Source organism: Chiloscyllium punctatum, chromosome 35, assembly GCF_047496795.1.
Source record: "Chiloscyllium punctatum isolate Juve2018m chromosome 35, sChiPun1.3, whole genome shotgun sequence".
In the NCBI taxonomy this organism is placed as follows: domain Eukaryota; kingdom Metazoa; phylum Chordata; class Chondrichthyes; order Orectolobiformes; family Hemiscylliidae; genus Chiloscyllium; species Chiloscyllium punctatum.
This window is the reverse complement of record NC_092773.1, coordinates 940,480-964,287: the sequence shown is the minus strand read 5'-3', so window position 1 is coordinate 964,287 and position 23,808 is coordinate 940,480.

Sequence of the window (23,808 nt, the reverse complement as noted above, 5' to 3'; positions counted from 1 at the left end):
GAAACAGAGGCGCTGAAACAGAGGGCGAAAAACAGAGGGTGAGAAACAGAGGGTGAGAAACAGAGGGGATGAAACAGAGGGGCTGAAACAGAGGGGCTGAAACAGAGGGGCTGAAACAGAGGGGCTGAATCAGAGGGCGAGAAACAGAGGGTCTGAAACAGAGGGCGAGAAACAGAAGGGCTGAAACAGAGGGGCTGAAACAGAGGGGCTGAAACAGAGGGCGAGAAACAGAGGGGCTGCAGCAGAGGGCGAGAAACAGAGGGGCTGAAACAGAGGGCGAGAAACAGAGGGGCTGAACCAGAGGGGCTGAAACAGAGGGCGAGAAACAGAGGGGCTGAAACAGAGGGCGAGAAACAGAGGGGCTGAAACAGAGGGGCTGAAACAGAGGGGCTGAAACAGAGGGGCTGAAACAGAGGGCGAGAAACAGAGGGGCTGAAACCGAAGGCGAAAAACAGAGGGGCTGAAACAGAGGGGCTGAAACAGAGGGGCTGAAACTGAGGGGCTGAAACAGAGGGGCTGAAACAGAGGGCGAGAAAGAGAGGGGCTGAAACAGCGGGGCGGGAAACAGAGATGCTGAATCAGAGGGGCAGAATCAGAGGGGCTGAATCAGAGGGGCGGAAACAGAGGGTGAGAAACAGAGGGGCTGAAACAGAGGGGCTGAATCAGAGGGCGAGAAACAGAGGGGCTGAAACAGAGGGCGAGAAACAGACGGGCTGAAACAGAGATCGAGAAACAGAGGGGCTGAAACAGAGGGGCTGAAGCAGTGGGGCTGAAACAGAGTGGCTGAATCAGAGGGGCGGAAACAGAGGGTGAGAAACAGAGGGGCTGAAACAGAGGGGCTGAATCAGAGGGCGAGAAACAGAGGGGCTGAAACAGAGGGCGAGAAACAGACGGGCTGAAACAGAGATCGAGAAACAGAGGGGCTGAAACAGAGGGGCTGAAACAGAGGGGCTGAATCAGAGGGGCTGAAACAGAGGGGCTGAAACAGAGGGCAAGAAACAAAGGGGCTGAAACAGCGGGCGAGAAACAGAGGGCGAGAAACAGACGGGCTGAAACAGAGGGGCTGAAACAGACGGGCTGAAACAGTGGGCGAAAAACAAAGGGGCTGAAACAGAGGGCGAGAAACAGAGGGTGAGAAACAGAGGGCGAGAAACAGAGGGGATGAAACAGAGGGGCTGAAACAGAGGGGCTGAAACAGAGGGGCTGAAACAGAGGGGCTGAATCAGAGGGGCTGAAACAGAGGGCGAGAAACAGAGGGGCTGAAACAGAGGGCGAGAAACTGAGGGGCTGAAACAGAGGGGCTGAAACAGAGGGGCTGAAACAGAGGGGCTGAAACAGAGGGCGAGAAACAGAGGGTCTGAAACAGAGGGGCGGGAAACAGAGGTGCTGAATCAGAGGGGCTGAATCAGATGGGCTGAATCAGAGGGGCTGAATCAGAGGGGCTGAATCAGAGGGGCTGAAACAGAGGGTGTGAAACAGAGGGGATGAAACAGAGGGGCTGAAACAGAGGGGCTGAATCAGAGGGCGAGAAATAGAGGGGCTGAAACAGAGGGCGAGAAACAGAGGGGCTGAAACAGAGGGGCTGAATCAGAGGGGCTGATTTTGAGGGGCTGAAACAGAGGGGCTGAATCAGCGGGGCTGAAACAGAGGGCGAAAGACAGAGGGGCTGAAACAGTGGGCGAGAAACAGAGGGGCTGAAACAGAGGGGTGGGAAACAGAGGTGTTGAATCAGAGGGGCTGAATCGGAGGGGCTGAATCAGAGGGGCTGAAACAGAGGGTGAGAAACAGAGGGGCTGAAACAGAGGGGCTGAATCAGAGGGCGAGAAACAGAGGGGCTGAAACAGAGGGCGAGAAACAGAGGGGCTGAAACAGAGATCGAGAAACAGAGGGGCTGAAACAGAGGGGCTGAAACAGAGAGCGTGAAACAGAGGGGCTGAAACAGAGGGGCTGAAACAGAGGTGCTGAAACAGAGGGCGAGAAACAGAGGGGCTGAAACACAGGGCGAGAAACAGAGGGCGAGAAACAGAGGGGCTGAAACAGAGGGGCTGAAACAGAGGGGCTGAAACAGAGGGGCTGAAACAGAGGGGCTGAAACAGAGGGCGAGAAACAGAGGGGCTGAAACAGAAGGCGAAAAACAGAGGGGCTGAAACAGAGGGGCTGAAACAGAGGGGCTGAAACAGAGGGGCTGAAACAGTGGGCGAGAAACAGAGGGGCTGAAACAGAGGGGTGGGAAACAGAGGTGTTGAATCAGAGGGGCTGAATCGGAGGGGCTGAATCAGAGGGGCTGAAACAGCGGATGAGAAACAGAGGGGCTGAAACAGAGGGGCTGAATCAGAGGGCAAGAAACAAAGGGGCTGAAACAGAGGGGCTGAAACAGAGGGCGAGAAACAGAGGGCGAGAAACAGAGGGGCTGAAACAGAGGGCGAGAAACAGAGGGCGAGAAACAGAGGCGCTGAAAGAGAGGGGCTGAAACAGGGGGCGAGAAACAGAGGCGCTGAAACAGAGGGCGAAAAACAGAGGGGCTGAAACAGAGGGCGAGAAACAGAGGGTGAGAAACAGAGGGTGAGAAACAGAGGGGATGAAACAGAGGGGCTGAAACAGAGGGGCTGAAACAGAGGGGCTGAAACAGAGGGGCTGAATCAGAGGGCGAGAAACAGAGGGGCTGAAACAGAGGGCGAGAAACAGAAGGGCTGAAACAGAGGGGCTGAAACAGACAGGCTGAAACAGAGGGCAAGAAACAGAGGGCGAGAAACAGAGGTGCTGAAACAGAGGGCGAGAAACAGAGGGGCTGAAACAGAGGGGGAGAAACAGAGGGGCTGAAACAGAGGGGCTGAAACAGAGGGCGAGAAACAGAGGGGCTGAAACAGAGGGCGAGAAACAGAGGGGCTGAAACAGAGGGGCTGAAACAGAGGGCGAGAAACAGAGGGGCTGAAACAGAGGGCGAGAAACAGCGGGGCTGAAACAGAGGGCGAGAAACAGAAGGGCTGAAACAGAGGGCGAGAAACAGAGGGGCTGAAACAGAGGGCGAGAAACAGAAGGGCTGAAACAGAGGGGCTGAAACAGAGGGGCTGAAACAGAGGGCGAGAAACAGAGGGCGAGAAACAGAGTGGCTGAAACAGAGGGCGAGAAACAGAGGGGCTGCAGCATAAGGCGAGAAACAGAGGGGCTGAAACAGAGGGCGAGAAACAGAGGGGCTGAACCAGAGGGGCTGAAACAGAGGGCGAGAAACAGAGGGGTTGAAACAGAGGGCGAGAAACAGAGGGGCTGAAACAGAGGGCGATAAACAGAGGGGCTGAAACAGAGCGGCTGAAACAGAGGGCGAGAAACAGAGGGGCTGAAACAGAGGGCGAGAAACAGAGGGCCTGAAACCGAAGGCGAAAAACAGAGGGGCTGAAACAGAGGGGCTGAAACAGAGGGGCTGAAACTGAGGGGCTGAAACAGAGGGGCTGAAACAGAGTGCGAGAAAGAGAGGGGCTGAAACAGCGGGGCGGGAACAGAGGTGCTGAATCAGAGGGGCTGAATCAGAGGGGCTGAATCAGAGGGGCGGAAACATACGGTGAGAAACAGAGGGTCTGAAACAGAGGGGCTGAATCAGAGGGCGAGAAACAGAGGGGCTGAAACAGAGGGCGAGAAACAGACGGGCTGAAACAGAGATCGAGAAACAGAGGGGCTGAAACAGAGGGGCTGAAGCAGAGGGGCTGAATCAGAGGGGCTGAAACAGAGGGGCTGAAACAGAGGGCAAGAAGCAAAGGGGCTGAAACAGCAGGCGAGAAACAGAGGGCGAGAAACAGAGGGGCTGAAACAGAGGGGCTGAAACAGAGTGGCTGAATCAGAGGGGCTGAAACAGAGGGGCTGAAACAGAGGGCAAGAAACAAAGGGGCTGAAACAGCGGGCGAGAAACAGAGGGCGAGAAACAGAGGGGCTGAAACAGAGGGGCTGAAACAGACGGGCTGAAACAGAGAGCCTGAAACAGAGGGCGAGAAACAGAGGGGCTGAAACAGAGGGCGAAAAACAAAGGGGCTGAAACAGAGGGCGAGAAACAGAGGGTGAGAAACAGAGGGCGAGAAACAGAGGGGATGAAACAGAGGGGCTGAAACAGAGGGGCTGAAACAGAGGGGCTGAAACAGAGGGGCTGAATCAGAGGGGCTGAAACAGAGGGCGAGAAACAGAGGGGCTGAAACAGAGGGCGAGAAACAGAGGGGCTGAAACTGAGGGGCTGAAACAGAGGGCGAGAAACAGAGGGGCTGAAACCGAGGGGCTGAAACAGAGGGGCTGAAACAGAGGGGCTGAAACAGAGGGAGAGAAACAGAGGGGCTGAAACAGAGGGACTGAAACAGAGGGGCTGAAACAGTGGGGCTAAAACAGAGGGCGAGAAACAGAGGGGCTGAAACAGAGGGGCCGAAACAGAGGTGCTGAAACAGAGGGCGAGAAACAGAGGGGCTGAAACACAGGGCGAGAAACAGAGGGGGTGAAACAGAGGGCGAGAAACAGAGGGGCTGAAACAGAGGGGCTGAAACAGAGGGGCTGAAACAGAGGGGCTGAAACAGAGGGCGAGAAACAGAGGGGCTGAAACAGAAGGCGAAAAACAGAGGGGCTGAAACAGAGGGGCTGAAACAGAGGGGCTGAAACAGAGGGGCTGAAACAGTGGGCGAGAAACAGAGGGGCTGAAACAGAGGGGCGGGAAACAGAGGTGTTGAATCAGAGGGGCTGAATCAGAGGGGCTGAATCAGAGGGGCTGAAACAGAGGGTGAGAAACAGAGGGGCTGAAACAGAGGGGCTGAATCAGAGGGCGAGATACAGACGGGCTGAAACAGAGATCGAGAAACAGAGGGGCTGAAACAGAGGGGCTGAAACAGAGGGCAAGAAACAAAGGGGCTGAAACAGAGGGGCTGAAACAGAGGGCGAGAAACAGAGGGCGAGAAACAGAGGGGCTGAAACAGAGGGGCCGAAACAGAGGGCGAGAAACAGAGGGCGAGAAACAGAGGGCGAGAAACAGAGGGCGAGAAACAGAGGGCGAGAAACAGAGGAGCTGAAACAGAGGGGCTGAAACAGAGGGCGAGAAACAGAGGCGCTGAAACAGAGGGCGAAAAACAGAGGGGCTGAAACAGAGGGCGAGAAACAGAGGGTGAGAAACAGAGGGTGAGAAACAGAGGGGATGAAACAGAGGGGCTGAAACAGAGGGGCTGAAACAGAGGGGCTGAAACAGAGGGGCTGAATCAGAGGGCGAGAAACAGAGGGGCTGAAACAGAGGGCGAGAAACAGAAGGGCTGAAACAGAGGGGCTGAAACAGAGGGGCTGAAACAGAGGGCGAGAAACAGAGGGCGAGAAACAGAGGGGCTGAAACAGAGGGCGAGAAACAGAGGGGCTGAAACAGAGGGCGAGAAACAGAGGGGCTGAAACAGAGGGGCTGAAACAGAGGGCGAGAAACAGAGGGGCTGAAACAGAGGGCGAGAAACAGAGGGGCTGAAACAGAGGGGCTGAAACAGACGGCGAGAAACAGAGGGGCTGAAACAGAGGGCGAGAAACAGAGGGGCTGAAACAGAGGGCGAGAAACAGAGGGGCTGAAACAGAGGGCGAGAAACAGAAGGGCTGAAACAGAGGGCGAGAAACAGAGGGGCTGAAACAGAGGGCGAGAAACAGAAGGGCTGAAACAGAGGGGCTGAAACAGAGGGGCTGAAACAGAGGGCGAGAAACAGAGGGCGAGAAACAGAGGGGCTGCAGCAGAGGGCGAGAAACAGAGGGGCTGAAACAGAGGGCGAGAAACAGAGGGGCTGAAACAGAGGGGCTGAAACAGAGGGCGAGAAATAGAGGGGTTGAAACAGAGGGCGAGAAACAGAGGGGCTGAAACAGAGGGCGATAAACAGAGGGGCTGAAACAGAGGGGCTGAAACAGAGGGGCTGAAACAGAGGGGCTGAAACAGAGGGCGAGAAACAGAGGGGCTGAAACCGAAGGCGAAAAACAGAGGGGCTGAAACAGAGGGGCTGAAACAGAGGGGCTGAAACTGAGGGGCTGAAACAGAGGGGCTGAAACAGAGTGCGAGAAAGAGAGGGGCTGAAACAGCGGGGCGGGAAACAGAGGTGCTGAATCAGAGGGGCTGAATCAGAGGGGCTGAATCAGAGGGGCGGAAACATAGGGTGAGAAACAGAGGGTCTGAAACAGAGGGGCTGAATCAGAGGGCGAGAAACAGAGGGGCTGAAACAGAGGGCGAGAAACAGACGGGCTGAAACAGAGATCGAGAAACAGAGGGGCTGAAACAGAGGGGCTGAAGCAGAGGGGCTGAATCAGAGGGGCTGAAACAGAGGGGCTGAAACAGAGGGCAAGAAACAAAGGGGCTGAAACAGCGGGCGAGAAACAGAGGGCGAGAAACAGAGGGGCTGAAACAGAGGGGCTGAAACAGAGGGGCTGAATCAGAGGGGCTGAAACAGAGGGGCTGAAACAGAGGGCAAGAAACAAAGTGGCTGAAACAGCGGGCGAGAAACAGAGGGCGAGAAACAGAGGGGCTGAAACAGAGGGGCTGAAACAGACGGGCTGAAACAGAGAGCCTGAAACAGAGGGCGAGAAACAGAGGGGCTGAAACAGAGGGCGAAAAACAAAGGGGCTGAAACAGAGGGCGAGAAACAGAGGGTGAGAAACAGAGGGCGAGAAACAGAGGGGATGAAACAGAGGGGCTGAAACAGAGGGGCTGAAACAGAGGGGCTGAAACAGAGGGGCTGAATCAGAGGGGCTGAAACAGAGGGCGAGAAACAGAGGGGCTGAAACAGAGGGCGAGAAACAGAGGGGCTGAAACAGAGGGCGAGAAACAGAGGGGCTGAAACTGAGGGGCTGAAACAGAGGGCGAGAAACAGAGGGGCTGAAACCGAGGGGCTGAAACAGAGGGGCTGAAACAGAGGGGCTGAAACAGAGGGAGAGAAACAGAGGGGCTGAAACAGAGGGCGAGAAACAGAGGGTCTGAAACAGAGGGGCTGAAACAGAGGGTGTGAAACAGAGGGGATGAAACAGAGGGGCTGAAACAGAGGGGCTGAATCAGAGGGCGAGAAATAGAGGGGCTGAAACAGAGGGCGAGAAACAGAGGGGCTGAAACAGAGGGGCTGAAACAGAGGGGCTGAATCAGCGGGGCTGAAACAGAGGGCGAAAGACAGAGGGGCTGAAACAGAGGGCGAGAAACAGAGGGGCAGAAACGGAGGGCGAGAAACAGAGGGGCTGAAACAGAGGGGCTGAAACAGAGGGCGAGAAACAAAGGGGCTGAAACAGTGGGCGAGAAACAGAGGGGCTGAAACAGAGGGGCTGAAACAGAAGGGTTTGAAACAGAGGGACTGAAACAGAGGGGCTGAAACAGTGGGGCTAAAACAGAGGGCGAGAAACAGAGGGGCTGAAACAGAGGGGCCAAAACAGAGGTGCTGAAACAGAGGGCGAGAAACAGAGGGGCTGAAACACAGGGCGAGAAACAGAGGGGGAGAAACAGAGGGCGAGAAACAGAGCAGCTGAAACAGAGGGGCTGAAACAGAGGGGCTGAAACAGAGGGGCTGAAACAGTGGGCGAGAAACAGAGGGGCTGAAACAGAGGGACCGGAAACAGAGGTGTTGAATCTGAGGGCGAGAAACAGAGGGGCTGAAACAGAGGGCGAGAAACAGTGTGGCTGAAACAGAGATCGAGAAACAGAGGGGCTGAAACAGAGGGGCTGAAACAGAGCGCGAGAAACAGAGGGGCTGAAACAGAAGGCGAAAAACAGAGGGGCTTAAACAGATGGGCTGAAACAGAGGGGCTGAAACAGAGGGGCTGAAACAGAGGGGCTGAAACAGTGGGCGAGAAACAGAGGGGCTGAAACAGAGGGACCGGAAACAGAGGTGTTGAATCTGAGGGCGAGAAACAGAGGGGCTGAAACAGAGGGCGAGAAACAGAGGGGCTGAAACAGAGATCGAGAAACAGAGGGGCTGAAACAGAGGGGCTGAAACAGAGAGCGTGAAACAGAGGGGCTGAAACAGAGGGGCTGAAACAGAGGTGCTGAAACAGAGGGCGAGAAACAGAGGGGCTGAAACACAGGGCGAGAAACAGAGGGGGTGAAACAGAGGGCGAGAAACAGAGGGCCTGAAACAGAGGGGCTGAAACAGAGGGGCTGAAACAGAGGGGCTGAAACAGAGGGCGAGAAACAGAGGGGCTGAAACAGAAGGCGAAAAACAGAGGGGCTGAAACAGAGGGGCTGAAACAGAGGGGCTGAAACAGAGGTGCTGAAACAGTGGGCGAGAAACAGAGGGGCTGAAACAGAGGGGCGGGAAACAGAGGTGTTGAATCAGAGGGGCTGAATCAGAGGGGCTGAATCAGAGGGGCTGAAACAGAGGGTGAGAAACAGAGGGGCTGAAACAGAGGGGCTGAATCAGAGGGCGAGAAACAGAGGGGCTGAAACAGAGATCGAGAAACAGAGGGGCTGAAACAGAGATCGAGAAACAGAGGGGCTGAAACAGAGGGGCTGAAACAGAGGGGCTGAAACAGAGGGCAAGAAACAAAGGGGCTGAAACAGAGGGGCTGAAACAGAGGGCGAGAAACAGAGGGCGAGAAACAGAGGGGCTGAAAGAGAGGGGCTGAAACAGAGGGCGAGAAACAGAGGGCGAGAAACAGAGGGCGAGAAACAGAGGGCGAGAAACAGAGGGGCTGAAACAGAGGGGCTGAAACAGAGGGCGAGAAACAGAGGCGCTGAAACAGAGGGCGAAAAACAGAGGGGCTGAAACAGAGGGCGAGAAACAGAGGGTGAGAAACAGAGGGTGAGAAACAGAGGGGATGAAACAGAGGGGCTGAAACAGAGGGGCTGAAACAGAGGGGCTGAAACAGAGGGGCTGAATCAGAGGGCGAGAAACAGAGGGGCTGAAACAGAGGGCGAAAAACAGAAGGGCTGAAACAGAGGGGCTGAAACAGAGGGGCTGAAACAGAGGGCGAGAAACAGAGGGCGAGAAACAGAGGGGCTGAAACAGAGGGCGAGAAACAGAGGGGCTGAAACAGAGGGGCTGAAACAGAGGGCGAGAAACAGAGGGGCTGAAACAGAGGGCGAGAAACAGAGGGGCTGAAACAGAGGGCGAGAAACAGAAGGGCTGAAACAGAGGGCGAGAAACAGAGGGGCTGAAACAGAGGGCGAGAAACAGAAGGGCTGAAACAGAGGGGCTGAAACAGAGGGGCTGAAACAGAGGGCGAGAAACAGAGGGCGAGAAACAGAGTGGCTGAAACAGAGGGCGAGAAACAGAGGGGCTGCAGCAGAGGGCGAGAAACAGAGGGGCTGAAACAGAGGGCGAGAAACAGAGGGGCTGAACCAGAGGGGCTGAAACAGAGGGCGAGAAACAGAGGGGTTGAAACAGAGGGCGAGAAACAGAGGGGCTGAAACAGAGGGCGATAAACAGAGGGGCTGAAACAGAGGGGCTGAAACAGAGGGGCTGAAACAGAGGGCGAGAAACAGAGGAGCTGAAACCGAAGGCGAAAAACAGAGGGGCTGAAACAGAGGGGCTGAAACTGAGGGGCGGAAACAGAGGGGCTGAAACAGAGTGCGAGAAAGAGAGGGGCTGAAACAGCGGGGCGGGAAACAGAGGTGCTGAATCAGAGGGGCTGAATCACAGGGGCTGAATCAGAGGGGCGGAAACAGAGGGTGAGAAACAGAGGGTCTGAAACAGAGGGCGAGAAACAGACGGGCTGAAACAGAGATCGAGAAACAGAGGGGCTGAAACAGAGGGGCTGAAGCAGTGGGGCTGAAACAGAGGGGCTGAATCAGAGGGCCTGAAACAGAGGGGCTGAAACAGAGGGCAAGAAACAAAGGGGCTGAAACAGCGGGCGAGAAACAGAGGGCGAGAAACAGAGGGGCTGAAACAGAGGGGCTGAAACAGACGGGCTGAAACAGAGAGCCTGAAACAGAGGGCGAGAAACAGAGGGGCTGAAACAGAGGGCGAAAAACAGAGGGGCTGAAACAGAGGGCGAGAAACAGAGGGTGAGAAACAGAGGGCGAGAAACAGAGGGGATGAAACAGAGGGGCTGAAACAGAGGGGCTGAAACAGAGGGGCTGAAACAGAGGGGCTGAATCAGAGGGGCTGAAACAGAGGGCGAGAAACAGAGGGGCTGAAACAGAGGGCGAGAAACAGAGGGGCTGAAACAGAGGGCGAGAAACAGAGGGGCTGAAACTGAGGGGCTGAAACAGAGGGCGAGAAACAGAGGGGCTGAAACCGAGGGGCTGAAACAGAGGGGCTGAAACAGAGGGGCTGAAACAGAGGGAGAGAAACAGAGGGGCTGAAACAGAGGGCGAGAAACAGAGGGTCTGAAACAGAGGGGCGGGAAACAGAGGTGCTGAATCAGAGGGGTTGAATCAGATGGGCTTAATCAGAGGTGCTGAATCAGAGGGCGAGAAATAGAGGGGCTGAAACAGAGGGGCTGAAACAGAGGGGCTGAATCAGAGGGGCTGATTTAGAGGGGCTGAAACAGAGGGGCTGAATCAGCGGGCGAGAAACAGAGGGCGAAAGACAGAGGGGCTGAAACAGAGGGCGAGAAACAGAGGGGCAGAAACAGAGGGCGAGAAACAGAGGGGCTGAAACAGAGGGCGAGAAACAGAGGGGCTGAAACAGTGGGCGAGAAACAGAGGGGCTGAAACAGAGGGGCTGAAACAGAGGGGCTGAAACAGAGGGCGAGAAACAGAGGGGCTGAAACAGAGTGGCTGAAACAGAGGGGGAGAAACAGCGGGGCTGAACCAGAGGGCGAGAAACAGAGGGGCTGAAACAGTGGGCAAGAAACAGAAGGCGAGAAACAGAGGGACTGAAACAGAGGGTCTGAAACAGAGGGGCTGAAACAGAGGGCGAGAAACAGAGGGGCTGAAACCGAGGGCGAGAAACAGAGGGGCTGAAACAGAGAGCGTGAAACAGAGGGGCTGAAACAGAGGGGCTGAAACAGAGGTGCTGAAACAGAGGGCGAGAAACAGAGGGGCTGAAACAGAGGGCGAGAAACAGAGGGACTGAAACAGAGGGCGAGAAACAGAGGGGCTGAAACAGAGGGGCTGAAACAGAGGGCGAGAAACAGAGGGGCTGAAACAGAGATCGAGAAACAGAGGGGCTGAAACAGACGGGCTGAAACAGAGAGCCTGAAACAGAGGGCGAGAAACAGAGGGGCTGAAACAGAGGGCGAAAAACAAAGGGGCTGAAACAGAGAGCGAGAAACAGAGGGTGAGAAACAGAGGGCGAGAAACAGAGGGGATGAAACAGAGGGGCTGAAACAGAGGGGCTGAAACAGAGGGGCTGAAACAGAGGGAGAGAAACAAAGGGGCTGAAACAGAGAGCGAGAAACAGAGGGTGAGAAACAGAGGGCGAGAAATAGAGGGGCTGAAACAGAGGGGCTGAAACAGAGGGGCTGAATCAGAGGGGCTGATTTAGAGGGGCTGAAACAGAGTGGCTGAATCAGCGGGCGAGAAACAGAGGGCGAAAGACAGAGGGGCTGAAACAGAGGGCGAGAAACAGAGGGGCAGAAACAGAGGGCGAGAAACAGAGGGGCTGAAACAGAGGGCGAGAAACAGAGGGGCTGAAACAGTGGGCGAGAAACAGAGGGGCTGAAACAGAGGGGCTGAAACAGAGGGGCTGAAACAGAGGGCGAGAAACAGAGGGGCTGAAACAGAGTGGCTGAAACAGAGGGGGAGAAACAGCGGGGCTGAACCAGAGGGCGAGAAACAGAGGGGCTGAAACAGTGGGCAAGAAACAGAAGGCGAGAAACAGAGGGACTGAAACAGAGGGTCTGAAACAGAGGGGCTGAAACAGAGGGCGAGAAACAGAGGGGCTGAAACCGAGGGCGAGAAACAGAGGGGCTGAAACAGAGAGCGTGAAACAGAGGGGCTGAAACAGAGGGGCTGAAACAGAGGTGCTGAAACAGAGGACGAGAAACAGAGGGGCTGAAACAGAGGGCGAGAAACAAAGGGACTGAAACAGAGGGCGAGAAACAGAGGGGCTGAAACAGAGGGGCTGAAACAGAGGGCGAGAAACAGAGGGGCTGAAACAGAGATCGAGAAACAGAGGGGCTGAAACAGAGGGGCTGAAACAGAGGGCCTGAAACAGAGGGCAAGAAACAAAGGGGCTGAAACAGAGGGGCTGAAACAGAGGGCGAGAAACAGAGGGGCTGAAACAGAGGGCGAGAAACAGAGGGGCTGAAACAGAGATCGAGAAACAGAGGGGCTGAAACAGAGGGGCTGAAACAGAGGGGCTGAAACAGAGGGCAAGAAACAAAGGGGCTGAAACAGAGGGGCTGAAACAGAGGGCGAGAAACAGAGGGCGAGAAACAGAGGGGCTGAAAGAGAGGGGCTGAAACAGAGGGCGAGAAACAGAGGGCGAGAAACAGAGGGCGAGAAACAGAGGGCCAGAAACAGAGGGCGAGAAACAGAGGGCGAGAAACAGAGGGGCTGAAACAGAGGGCGAGAAACAGAGGCGCTGAAACAGAGGGCGAAAAACAGAGGGGCTGAAACAGAGGGCGAGAAACAGAGGGTGAGAAACAGAGGGTGAGAAACAGAGGGGATGAAACAGAGGGGCTGAAACAGAGGGGCTGAAACAGAGGGGCTGAAACAGAGGGGCTGAATCAGAGGGCGAGAAACAGAGGGGCTGAAACAGAGGGCGAGAAACAGAAGGGCTGAAACAGAGGGGCTGAAACAGAGGGGCTGAAACAGAGGGCGAGAAACACAGGGCGAGAAACAGAGGGGCTGAAACAGAGGGCGAGAAACAGAGGGGCTGAAACAGAGGGCGAGAAACAGAGGGGCTGAAACAGAGGGGCTGAAACAGAGGGCGAGAAACAGAGGGGCTGAAACAGAGGGCGAGAAACAGAGGGGCTGAAACAGAGGGCGAGAAACAGAAGGGCTGAAACAGAGGGCGAGAAACAGAGGGGCTGAAACAGAGGGCGAGAAACAGAAGGGCTGAAACAGAGGGGCTGAAACAGAGGGGCTGAAACAGAGGGCGAGAAACAGAGGGCGAGAAACAGAGTGGCTGAAACAGAGGGCGAGAAACAGAGGGGCTGCAGCAGAGGGCGAGAAACAGAGGGGCTGAAACAGAGGGCGAGAAACAGAGGGGCTGAACCAGAGGGGCTGAAACAGAGGGCGAGAAACAGAGGGGTTGAAACAGAGGGCGAGAAACAGAGGGGCTGAAACAGAGGGCGATAAACAGAGGGGCTGAAACAGAGGTGCTGAAACAGAGGGGCTGAAACAGAGGGGCTGAAACAGAGGGCGAGAAACAGAGGAGCTGAAACCGAAGGCGAAAAACAGAGGGGCTGAAACAGAGGGGCTGAAACAGAGGGGCTGAAACTGAGGGGCGGAAACAGAGGGGCTGAAACAGAGTGCGAGAAAGAGAGGGGGTGAAACAGCGGGGCGGGAAACAGAGGTGCTGAATCAGAGGGGCTGAATCAGAGGGGCTGAATCAGAGGGGCGGAAACAGAGGGTGAGAAACAGAGGGTCTGAAACAGAGGGCGAGAAACAGACGGGCTGAAACAGAGATCGAGAAACAGAGGGGCTGAAACAGAGGGGCTGATGCAGTGGGGCTGAAACAGAGGGCAAGAAACAAAGGGGCTGAAACAGCCGGCGAGAAACAGAGGGCGAGAAACAGAGGGGCTGAAACAGAGGGGCTGAAACAGACGGGCTGAAACAGAGAGCCTGAAACAGAGGGCGAGAAACAGAAGGGCTGAAACAGAGGGCGAAAAACAAAGGGGCTGAAACAGAGGGCGAGAAACAGAGGGTGAGAGACAGAGGGCGAGAAACAGAGGGGATGAAACAGAGGGGCTGAAACAGAGGGGCTGAAACAGAGGGGCTGAAACAGAGGGGCTGAATCAGAGGGGCTGAAACAGAGGGCGAGAAACAGAGGGGCTGAAACAGAGGGCGAGAAACAGAGGGGCTGAAACAGAGGGCGAGAAACAGAGGGGCTGAAACTGAGGGGCTGAAACAGAGGGCGAGAAACAGAGGGGCTGAAACCGAGGGGCTGAAACAGAGGGGCTGAAACAGAGGGGCTGAAACAGAGGGAGAGAAACAGAGGGGCTGAAACAGAGGGCGAGAAACAGAGGGTCTGAAACAGAGGGGCGGGAAACAGAGGTGCTGAATCAGAGGGGTTGAATCAGATGGGCTTAATCAGAGGTGCTGAATCAGAGGGCGAGAAATAGAGGGGCTGAAACAGAGGGCGAGAAACAGAGGGGCTGAAACAGAGGGGCTGAAACAGAGGGGCTGAAACAGAGGGGCTGAAACAGAGGGCGAGAAACAGAGGGGCTGAAACAGAGGGGCTGATTTAGAGGGGCTGAAACAGAGGGGCTGAATCAGCGGGGCTGAAACAGAGGGCGAAAGACAGAGGGGCTGAAACAGAGGGCGAGAAACAGAGGGGCGGAAACAGAGGGCGAGAAACAGAGGGGCTGAAACAGAGGGGCTGAAACAGAGGGCGAGAAACAGAGGGGCTGAAACAGTGGGCGAGAAACAGAGGGGCTGAAACAGAGGGGCTGAAACAGAGGGGCTGAAACAGAGGGCGAGAAACAGAGGGGCTGAAACAGAGTGGCTGAAACAGAGGGCGAGAAACAGCGGGGCTGAACCAGAGGGCGAGAAACAGAGGGGCTGAAACAGTGGGCAAGAAACAGAAGGCGAGAAACAGAGGGACTGAAACAGAGGGTCTGAAACAGAGGGGCTGAAACAGAGGGCGAGAAACAGAGGGGCTGAAACCGAGGGCGAGAAACAGAGGGGCTGAAACAGAGAGCGTGAAACAGAGGGGCTGAAACAGAGGGGCTGAAACAGAGGTGCTGAAACAGAGGGCGAGAAACAGAGGGGCTGAAACAGAGGGCGAGAAACAGAGGGACTGAAACAGAGGGCGAGAAACAGAGGGGCTGAATCAGAGGGCGAGAAACAGAGGGGCTGAAACAGAGGGGCTGAAACAGAGGGGCTGAAACAGAGGGGCTGAAACAGAGGGTCTGAAACAGAGGGGCTGAAACAGTGGGCGAGAAACAGAGGGGCTGAAACAGAGGGGCTGAAACAGAGTGGCTGAAACAGAGGGCGAGAAACAGAGGGGCTGAAACAGAGTGGCTGAAACAGAGGGGGAGAAACAGCGGGGCTGAACCAGAGGGCGAGAAACAGAGGGGCTGAAACAGTGGGCAAGAAACAGAAGGCGAGAAACAGAGGGACTGAAACAGAGGGTCTGAAACAGAGGGGCTGAAACAGAGGGCGAGAAACAGAGGGGCTGAAACCGAGGGCGAGAAACAGAGGGGCTGAAACAGAGAGCGTGAAACAGAGGGGCTGAAACAGAGGGGCTGAAACAGAGGTGCTGAAACAGAGGGCGAGAAACAGACGGGCTGAAACAGAGGGCGAGAAACAGAGGGACTGAAACAGAGGGCGAGAAACAGAGGGGCTGAAACAGAGGGGCTGAAACAGAGGGCGAGAAACAGAGGGGCTGAAACAGAGATCGAGAAACAGAGGGGCTGAAACAGAGGGGCTGAAACAGAGGGCCTGAAACAGAGGGCAAGAAACAAAGGGGCTGAAACAGAGGGGCTGAAACAGAGGGCGAGAAACAGAGGGGCTGAAACAGAGGGCGAGAAACAGAGGGGCTGAAACAGAGATCGAGAAACAGAGGGGCTGAAACAGAGGGGCTGAAACAGAGGGGCTGAAACAGAGGGCAAGAAACAAAGGGGCTGAAACAGAGGGGCTGAAACAGAGGGCGAGAAACAGAGGGCGAGAAACAGAGGGGCTGAAAGAGAGGGGCTGAAACAGAGGGCGAGAAACAGAGGGCGAGAAACAGAGGGCGAGAAACAGAGGGCCAGAAACAGAGGGCGAGAAACAGAGGGCGAGAAACAGAGGGGCTGAAACAGAGGGCGAGAAACAGAGGCGCTGAAACAGAGGGCGAAAAACAGAGGGGCTGAAACAGAGGGCGAGAAACAGAGGGTGAGAAACAGAGGGTGAGAAACAGAGGGGATGAAACAGAGGGGCTGAAACAGAGGGGCTGAAACAGAGGGGCTGAAACAGAGGGGCTGAATCAGAGGGCGAGAAACAGAGGGGCTGAAACAGAGGGCGAGAAACAGAAGGGCTGAAACAGAGGGGCTGAAACAGAGGGGCTGAAACAGAGGGCGAGAAACAGAGGGCGAGAAACAGAGGGGCTGAAACAGAGGGCGAGAAACAGAGGGGCTGAAACAGAGGGCGAGAAACAGAGGGGCTGAAATAGAGGGGCTGAAACAGAGGGCGAGAAACAGAGGGGCTGAAACAGAGGGCGAGAAACAGAGGGGCTGAAACAGAGGGGCTGAAACAGAGGGCGAGAAACAGAGGGGCTGAAACAGAGGGCGAGAAACAGAGGGGCTGAAACAGAGGGCGAGAAACAGAAGGGCTGAAACAGAGGGCGAGAAACAGAGGGGCTGAAACAGAGGGCGAGAAACAGAAGGGCTGAAACAGAGGGGCTGAAACAGAGGGGCTGAAACAGAGGGCGAGAAACAGAGGGCGAGAAACAGAGTGGCTGAAACAGAGGGCGAGAAACAGAGGTGCTGCAGCAGAGGGCGAGAAACAGAGGGGCTGAAACAGAGGGCGAGAAACAGAGGGGCTGAACCAGAGGGGCTGAAACAGAGGGCGAGAAACAGAGGGGTTGAAACAGAGGGCGAGAAACAGAGGGGCTGAAATAGAGGGCGATAAACAGAGGGGCTGAAATAGAGGGGCTGAAACAGAGGGGCTGAAACAGAGGGCGAGAAACAGAGGAGCTGAAACCGAAGGTGAAAAACAGAGGGGCTGAAACAGAGGGGCTGAAACAGAGGGGCTGAAACTGAGGGGCGGAAACAGAGGGACTGAAACAGAGGGCGAGAAACAGAGGGGCTGAAACAGAGGGCGAGAAACAGAGGGGCTGAAACAGAGATCGAGAAACAGAGGGGCTGAAACAGAGGGGCTGAAAGAGAGGGGCTGAAACAGAGGGCGAGAAACAGAGGGCGAGAAACAGAGGGCGAGAAACAGAGGGCCAGAAACAGAGGGCGAGAAACAGAGGGCGAGAAACAGAGGGGCTGAAACAGAGGGCGAGAAACAGAGGGGCTGAAACAGAGTGGCTGAAACAGAGGGCGAGAAACAGCGGGGCTGAACCAGAGGGCGAGAAACAGAGGGGCTGAAACAGTGGGCAAGAAACAGAAGGCGAGAAACAGAGGGACTGAAACAGAGGGTCTGAAACAGAGGGGCTGAAACAGAGGGCGAGAAACAGAGGGGCTGAAACCGAGGGCGAGAAACAGAGGGGCTGAAACAGAGAGCGTGAAACAGAGGGGCTGAAACAGAGGGGCTGAAACAGAGGTGCTGAAACAGAGGGCGAGAAACAGAGGGGCTGAAACAGAGGGCGAGAAACAGAGGGACTGAAACAGAGGGCGAGAAACAGAGGGGCTGAATCAGAGGGCGAGAAACAGAGGGGCTGAAACAGAGGGGCTGAAACAGAGGGGCTGAAACAGAGGGGCTGAAACAGAGGGTCTGAAACAGAGGGGCTGAAACAGTGGGCGAGAAACAGAGGGGCTGAAACAGAGGGGCTGAAACAGAGTGGCTGAAACAGAGGGCGAGAAACAGAGGGGCTGAAACAGAGTGGCTGAAACAGAGGGGGAGAAACAGCGGGGCTGAACCAGAGGGCGAGAAACAGAGGGGCTGAAACAGTGGGCACGAAACAGAAGGCGAGAAACAGAGGGACTGAAACAGAGGGTCTGAAACAGAGGGGCTGAAACAGAGGGCGAGAAACAGAGGGGCTGAAACCGAGGGCGAGAAACAGAGGGGCTGAAACAGAGAGCGTGAAACAGAGGGGCTGAAACAGAGGGGCTGAAACAGAGGTGCTGAAACAGAGGGCGAGAAACAGACGGGCTGAAACAGAGGGCGAGAAACAGAGGGACTGAAACAGAGGGCGAGAAACAGAGGGGCTGAAACAGAGGGGCTGAAACAGAGGGCGAGAAACAGAGGGGCTGAAACAGAGATCGAGAAACAGAGGGGCTGAAACAGAGGGGCTGAAACAGAGGGCCTGAAACAGAGGGCAAGAAACAAAGGGGCTGAAACAGAGGGGCTGAAACAGAGGGCGAGAAACAGAGGGGCTGAAACAGAGGGCGAGAAACAGAGGGGCTGAAACAGAGATCGAGAAACAGAGGGGCTGAAACAGAGGGGCTGAAACAGAGGGGCTGAAACAGAGGGCAAGAAACAAAGGGGCTGAAACAGAGGGGCTGAAACAGAGGGCGAGAAACAGAGGGCGAGAAACAGAGGGGCTGAAAGAGAGGGGCTGAAACAGAGGGCGAGAAACAGAGGGCGAGAAACAGAGGGCGAGAAACAGAGGGCCAGAAACAGAGGGCGAGAAACAGAGGGCGAGAAACAGAGGGGCTGAAACAGAGGGCGAGAAACAGAGGCGCTGAAACAGAGGGCGAAAAACAGAGGGGCTGAAACAGAGGGCGAGAAACAGAGGGTGAGAAACAGAGGGTGAGAAACAGAGGGGATGAAACAGAGGGGCTGAAACAGAGGGGCTGAAACAGAGGGGCTGAAACAGAGGGGCTGAATCAGAGGGCGAGAAACAGAGGGGCTGAAACAGAGGGCGAGAAACAGAAGGGCTGAAACAGAGGGGCTGAAACAGAGGGGCTGAAACAGAGGGCGAGAAACAGAGGGCGAGAAACAGAGGGGCTGAAACAGAGGGCGAGAAACAGAGGGGCTGAAACAGAGGGCGAGAAACAGAGGGGCTGAAATAGAGGGGCTGAAACAGAGGGCGAGAAACAGAGGGGCTGAAACAGAGGGCGAGAAACAGAGGGGCTGAAACAGAGGGGCTGAAACAGAGGGCGAGAAACAGAGGGGCTGAAACAGAGGGCGAGAAACAGAGGGGCTGAAACAGAGGGCGAGAAACAGAAGGGCTGAAACAGAGGGCGAGAAACAGAGGGGCTGAAACAGAGGGCGAGAAACAGAAGGGCTGAAACAGAGGGGCTGAAACAGAGGGGCTGAAACAGAGGGCGAGAAACAGAGGGCGAGAAACAGAGTGGCTGAAACAGAGGGCGAGAAACAGAGGGGCTGCAGCAGAGGGCGAGAAACAGAGGGGCTGAAACAGAGGGCGAGAAACAGAGGGGCTGAACCAGAGGGGCTGAAACAGAGGGCGAGAAACAGAGGGGTTGAAACAGAGGGCGAGAAACAGAGGGGCTGAAACAGAGGGCGATAAACAGAGGGGCTGAAACAGAGGGGCTGAAACAGAGGGGCTGAAACAGAGGGCGAGAAACAGAGGAGCTGAAACCGAAGGTGAAAAACAGAGGGGCTGAAACAGAGGGGCTGAAACAGAGGGGCTGAAACTGAGGGGCGGAAACAGAGGGACTTAAACAGAGGGCGAGAAACAGAGGGGCTGAAACAGAGGGCGAGAAACAGAGGGGCTGAAACAGAGATCGAGAAACAGAGGGGCTGAAACAGAGGGGCTGAAACAGAGGGGCTGAAACAGAGGGCGAGAAACAGAGGGGCTGAAAGAGAGGGGCTGAAACAGAGGGCGAGAAACAGAGGGCGAGAAACAGAGGGCGAGAAACAGAGGGCCAGAAACAGAGGGCGAGAAACAGAGGGCGAGAAACAGAGGGGCTGAAACAGAGGGCGAGAAACAGAGGCGCTGAAACAGAGGGCGAAAAACAGAGGGGCTGAAACAGAGGGCGAGAAACAGAGGGTGAGAAACAGAGGGTGAGAAACAGAGGGGATGAAACAGAGGGGCTGAAACAGAGGGGCTGAAACAGAGGGGCTGAAACAGAGGGGCTGAATCAGAGGGCGAGAAACAGAGGGGCTGAAACAGAGGGCGAGAAACAGAAGGGCTGAAACAGAGGGGCTGAAACAGAGGGGCTGAAACAGAGGGCGAGAAACAGAGGGCGAGAAACAGAGGGGCTGAAACAGAGGGCGAGAAACAGAGGGGCTGAAACAGAGGGCGAGAAACAGAGGGGCTGAAACAGAGGGCGAGAAACAGAGGGGCTGAAACAGAGGGGCTGAAACAGAGGGCGAGAAACAGAGGGGCTGAAACAGAGGGCGAGAAACAGAGGGGCTGAAACAGAGGGCGAGAAACAGAAGGGCTGAAACAGAGGGCGAGAAACAGAGGGGCTGAAACAGAGGGCGATAAACAGAAGGGCTGAAACAGAGGGGCTGAAACAGAGGGGCTGAAACAGAGGGCGAGAAACAGAGGGCGAGAAACAGAGTGGCTGAAACAGAGGGCGAGAAACAGAGGGGCTGCAGCAGAGGGCGAGAAACAGAGGGGCTGAAACAGAGGGCGAGAAACAGAGGGGCTGAACCAGAGGGGCTGAAACAGAGGGCGAGAAACAGAGGGGTTGAAACAGAGGGCGAGAAACAGAGGGGCTGAAACAGAGGGCGATAAACAGAGGGGCTGAAACAGAGGTGCTGAAACAGAGGGGCTGAAACAGAGGGGCTGAAACAGAGGGCGAGAAACAGAGGAGCTGAAACCGAAGGCGAAAAACAGAGGGGCTGAAACAGAGGGGCTGAAACAGAGGGGCTGAAACTGAGGGGCGGAAACAGAGGGGCTGAAACAGAGTGCGAGAAAGAGAGGGGGTGAAACAGCGGGGCGGGAAACAGAGGTGCTGAATCAGAGGGGCTGAATCAGAGGGGCTGAATCAGAGGGGCGGAAACAGAGGGTGAGAAACAGAGGGTCTGAAACAGAGGGCGAGAAACAGACGGGCTGAAACAGAGATCGAGAAACAGAGGGGCTGAAACAGAGGGGCTGATGCAGTGGGGCTGAAACAGAGGGCAAGAAACAAAGGGGCTGAAACAGCCGGCGAGAAACAGAGGGCGAGAAACAGAGGGGCTGAAACAGAGGGGCTGAAACAGACGGGCTGAAACAGAGAGCCTGAAACAGAGGGCGAGAAACAGAAGGGCTGAAACAGAGGGCGAAAAACAAAGGGGCTGAAACAGAGGGCGAGAAACAGAGGGTGAGAGACAGAGGGCGAGAAACAGAGGGGATGAAACAGAGGGGCTGAAACAGAGGGGCTGAAACAGAGGGGCTGAAACAGAGGGGCTGAATCAGAGGGGCTGAAACAGAGGGCGAGAAACAGAGGGGCTGAAACAGAGGGCGAGAAACAGAGGGTCTGAAACAGAGGGGCGGGAAACAGAGGTGCTGAATCAGAGGGGTTGAATCAGATGGGCTTAATCAGAGGTGCTGAATCAGAGGGCGAGAAATAGAGGGGCTGAAACAGAGGGCGAGAAACAGAGGGGCTGAAACAGAGGGGCTGAAACAGAGGGGCTGAATCAGAGGGGCTGATTTAGAGGGGCTGAAACAGAGGGGCTGAATCAGCGGGGCTGAAACAGAGGGCGAAAGACAGAGGGGCTGAAACAGAGGGTGAGAAACAGAGGGGCGGAAACAGAGGGCGAGAAACAGAGGGGCTGAAACAGAGGGGCTGAAACAGAGGGCGAGAAACAGAGGGGCTGAAACAGTGGGCGAGAAACAGAGGGGCTGAAACAGAGGGGCTGAAACAGAGGGGCTGAAACAGAGGGCGAGAAACAGAGGGGCTGAAACAGAGTGGCTGAAACAGAGGGCGAGAAACAGCGGGGCTGAACCAGAGGGCGAGAAACAGAGGGGCTGAAACAGTGGGCAAGAAACAGAAGGCGAGAAACAGAGGGACTGAAACAGAGGGTCTGAAACAGAGGGGCTGAAACAGAGGGCGAGAAACAGAGGGGCTGAAACCGAGGGCGAGAAACAGAGGGGCTGAAACAGAGAGCGTGAAACAGAGGGGCTGAAACAGAGGGGCTGAAACAGAGGTGCTGAAACAGAGGGCGAGAAACAGAGGGGCTGAAACAGAGGGCGAGAAACAGAGGGACTGAAACAGAGGGCGAGAAACAGAGGGGCTGAATCAGAGGGCGAGAAACAGAGGGGCTGAAACAGAGGGGCTGAAACAGAGGGGCTGAAACAGAGGGGCTGAAACAGAGGGTCTGAAACAGAGGGGCTGAAACAGTGGGCGAGAAACAGAGGGGCTGAAACAGAGGGGCTGAAACAGAGTGGCTGAAACAGAGGGCGAGAAACAGAGGGGCTGAAACAGAGTGGCTGAAACAGAGGGGGAGAAACAGCGGGGCTGAACCAGAGGGCGAGAAACAGAGGGGCTGAAACAGTGGGCAAGAAACAGAAGGCGAGAAACAGAGGGACTGAAACAGAGGGTCTGAAACAGAGGGGCTGAAACAGAGGGCGAGAAACAGAGGGGCTGAAACCGAGGGCGAGAAACAGAGGGGCTGAAACAGAGAGCGTGAAACAGAGGGGCTGAAACAGAGGGGCTGAAACAGAGGTGCTGAAACAGAGGGCGAGAAACAGACGGGCTGAAACAGAGGGCGAGAAACAGAGGGACTGAAACAGAGGGCGAGAAACAGAGGGGCTGAAACAGAGGGGCTGAAACAGAGGGCGAGAAACAGAGGGGCTGAAACAGAGATCGAGAAACAGAGGGGCTGAAACAGAGGGGCTGAAACAGAGGGCCTGAAACAGAGGGCAAGAAACAAAGGGGCTGAAACAGAGGGGCTGAAACAGAGGGCGAGAAACAGAGGGGCTGAAACAGAGGGCGAGAAACAGAGGGGCTGAAACAGAGATCGAGAAACAGAGGGGCTGAAACAGAGGGGCTGAAACAGAGGGGCTGAAACAGAGGGCAAGAAACAAAGGGGCTGAAACAGAGGGGCTGAAACAGAGGGCGAGAAACAGAGGGCGAGAAACAGAGGGGCTGAAAGAGAGGGGCTGAAACAGAGGGCGAGAAACAGAGGGCGAGAAACAGAGGGCGAGAAACAGAGGGCCAGAAACAGAGTGCGAGAAACAGAGGGCGAGAAACAGAGGGGCTGAAACAGAGGGCGAGAAACAGAGGCGCTGAAACAGAGGGCGAAAAACAGAGGGGCTGAAACAGAGGGCGAGAAACAGAGGGTGAGAAACAGAGGGTGAGAAACAGAGGGGATGAAACAGAGGGGCTGAAACAGAGGGGCTGAAACAGAGGGGCTGAAACAGAGGGGCTGAATCAGAGGGCGAGAAACAGAGGGGCTGAAACAGAGGGCGAGAAACAGAAGGGCTGAAACAGAGGGGCTGAAACAGAGGGGCTGAAACAGAGGGCGAGAAACAGAGGGCGAGAAACAGAGGGGCTGAAACAGAGGGCGAGAAACAGAGGGGCTGAAACAGAGGGCGAGAAACAGAGGGGCTGAAATAGAGGGGCTGAAACAGAGGGCGAGAAACAGAGGGGCTGAAACAGAGGGCGAGAAACAGAGGGGCTGAAACAGAGGGGCTGAAACAGAGGGCGAGAAACAGAGGGGCTGAAATAGAGGGGCTGAAACAGAGGGCGAGAAACAGAGGGGCTGAAACAGAGGGCGAGAAACAGAGGGGCTGAAACAGAGGGGCTGAAACAGAGGGCGAGAAACAGAGGGGCTGAAACAGAGGGCGAGAAACAGAGGGGCTGAAACAGAGGGCGAGAAACAGAAGGGCTGAAACAGAGGGCGAGAAACAGAGGGGCTGAAACAGAGGGCGAGAAACAGAAGGGCTGAAACAGAGGGGCTGAAACAGAGGGGCTGAAACAGAGGGCGAGAAACAGAGGGCGAGAAACAGAGTGGCTGAAACAGAGGGCGAGAAACAGAGGGGCTGCAGCAGAGGGCGAGAAACAGAGGGGCTGAAACAGAGGGCGAGAAACAGAGGGGCTGAACCAGAGGGGCTGAAACAGAGGGCGAGAAACAGAGGGGTTGAAACAGAGGGCGAGAAACAGAGGGGCTGAAACAGAGGGCGATAAACAGAGGGGCTGAAACAGAGGGGCTGAAACAGAGGGGCTGAAACAGAGGGGCTGAAACAGAGGGCGAGAAACAGAGGAGCTGAAACCGAAGGCGAAAAACAGAGGGGCTGAAACAGAGGGGCTGAAACA